The following is a 3,007-nucleotide window of genomic DNA, read 5'->3' on the forward strand; positions in this document are numbered from 1 at the left end:
TAAATCCAAGGAGAATTTACTTCCTTGTGCGCCCTTTTGCGAGCCAGTTTTGGCTATGGGGGCCAGTAGGCATTTTAGAGTCTTCATCTAGAGATCATGCACAGAAAAGAACTTGGTGGAGTGATTCTGTAGTTGCTTTCCAGGTCTATGTGGTGTTATTTTACAGGCTTCATTGGGCAAGGTTCTTGTGATGTCTTGCAAGGTTGTCATTTGCATGGCAAGAAACCCGTGTTTTTCAAGCATCTTAATGATTTTTGGGAGAGAAATAGTCAATTTGATGAAGAAACACATTGCTTATCGATGATACCCTTTACAAGTGTTTGTATAATGTGCCTGGCACCTTCTGTATTGTACCAAAGTTTGGCACCACGAGTGATTCATGGTGTGCACCGTTTCTTACTTACAAGCTGGCCCCATGGTTGTGGAAGTACCTAAAAGAAACACATTTCTTATCGATGATAGCCTTTACAAGTGTCTGTATAATGTGCCTGGCACCTTCTGTATTGTACCAAAGTTTGGCACCACGAGTGATTCATGGTGTGCACCGTTTCTTACTTACAAGCTGGCCCCATGGTTGTGGAAGTACCTAAAAGCATTGGATAGAAGATCTTTTGTTTTGAGAGAGGTGATGTCTTTGGTGAATGTGGCAATGCAGAAGATTTGCAAGTTATTACACTTATTGAAGAACATGCCAAGAGAAAGCTGAACTGTCGTGAGGGTGTTGTGGTCGGCCATGTAGCTCCCAAGACCGAGGATGACATGCGGATGGCACACAATGACACCTGGCAGGGATGCTAAAGAAGAGAAAGAGGCAACCAAGGTGGTCTAGGATACACCTTTTTACAAATGGCCAAGGATCTCGTGAAGAAATTAGGGCTTCTATGGTGCTGTGTTTTGCTAGCGATTGTATTGTGGTGTAATATTTTTATGTAGTAACATATTCTCACCTCCTCTGTAATGGACATGTAGAGAGTGTATTGTAAAACGGACATGTGCAAAGATATATAATGCAAAGCTTTTTTTGTGTTAATAGCTGTACTAGATGTGTTATGACTTGTTCAAAATTGTTAATAAATGCTAATAGCTGTTCATAGCTATGTATAGGTGGGTTGATAAGTACTTTGATTGACAATATTTGTTCACCAATTGATTGACACTTTTGAATGCTAGACTAAAGCAAAAATATAAAATATATTTAATAACCAAAGATGACTTTACAGCTCCCATGGCATATTGTTGTATACAGATTCAAAGACCTCGGGCAAGATCATATACAATCCCCTAGCACCTTGAATAGGTGTCATAGGAATTTTAATACATCTAACAAGATGGGAGTATATGTAGACCATAGGCTTTCCACTCAACAGCTTGTAACAAGATTCATCTAGCTTCTTATAAAAGATAAAGTAGAAGTCCATGCCTTCTTCATTGCCCTCCTCAGCATTGATAGCAAAGTTATCGCCTACTTGGAGTGCTTCATAATGCCCTTCATATGTAGGCTCCTCAAATTCTTCATGATTGTTTTTCCACCATCAGCTGGAGTTATCTTATGGTAGCTCCAGCTTGTCACATATGTTTTGTGAACTACGTCTTCTCCATTGATCGTGCATGCATGCACAATCAATGGAGAAGACGTAGTTCACAAAACATATGTGACAAGCTGGAGCTACCATGCACTATAGTAATAAGACAGTTGTCTATATATGAAAGTGCGGAGCCATCTTGTTTTGAGTAGCCACGAATACAATGCAATGAGCGTGTCTCAGGGAAATCTTAACAATCCCATCGAATCTCTCAATTCACATCTCCCACCTTGACCTCCCAAAATATACGTTCTACGTGCCTATGCTTAGAAGGGTAGTGTGAAATGGATTCATTGGATAAGTGTTGACAAAGGAATTGCACGACATTTGCTGCACATTTCAACTCAACTCCATTGTCCTTCAATTTCTCGTGTGTTAAACCCCTCTTCACAACTACACTTGCCCCATCATGTTCTCCCTTACCATGACCACTACCAAAAAAGTTCCATACCATTATTTTTCCTGTTAACCCAGCATATCTCCCAACAAAATAGAAGGGCCTCTTTTCCTTGAATTGAGATGCAGCCCCATCAAACCAAACCCAATGCTGGTTGACATCCAAGTCTTTGTCCTTCAACCATTGCCAATGAAGCATGGTTGCACAAACATAGTGTCATGTGTTTCATTGTCAGAAATGAAGAAGTGTATAGTCTTTCTCACCTCACCTCCAACACGATAGCAGGTAATGTGCACAAAAATGGTGACTTGATTGGGGCAATGCATGGATTGGATTTCATTTTGTCCCTTGAAAGAGCAATTTTCAGCGAAGTCCACGACTGAAACAACTACATCATCTAGAAAATGCATAATGCACTCCTTGAACTGTTTAGCCTGCCATCGATACATGAAGTCATGTTTAATGAACTTTTGAAGGTAGCTCTTAAAACAACTGCAATAGATCAGTGCAACTCATCTCCTTGCATACAAGGTCCTTCCTTTTTTCTTCTTTCCACCTTCAGAAGTGCCTGTTTCCACATCCTCAAATACTCTCATTGCAATGGTTCTTGCATCTTGAAACAACTCGCGTGGGCAACATTTTAGTTGCTTTGCTCCACACTTTGTACATTCACTCATGAGACATTTTACTGCATGGTAAGGAGACCCATCGCGCCTAGGGCACAAGATAGAATCTATAACCTTTGAAATGCTCTTCACATTGTGTTTAGATGCAGAACATTGACATGGTAGTGATGAATCCATGCACACCGTGCATGTACATTTGCACAACCCACCATGCATTCCAACGGCCTAACTATGCATAAGCATCCTTCAAAAATGAAATTTGCACATTATAACAACATGATAATGTGTCCTTGAGTTTTTGGACAAAGTATGGCTTCACTGACTCAAAAGTACAAAGCTAGATTGTCACATTGGGAAAAGCATCCTTAAAACGTTGGAAGAGCTTAGTCTGTAATCCAAAA

This window comes from Cibotium barometz, chromosome 37 (genome assembly GCF_041138505.1).
Source record: "Cibotium barometz isolate CiBa-2024 chromosome 37, ASM4113850v1, whole genome shotgun sequence".
Taxonomy (NCBI): Eukaryota; Viridiplantae; Streptophyta; class Polypodiopsida; order Cyatheales; family Cibotiaceae; genus Cibotium; species Cibotium barometz.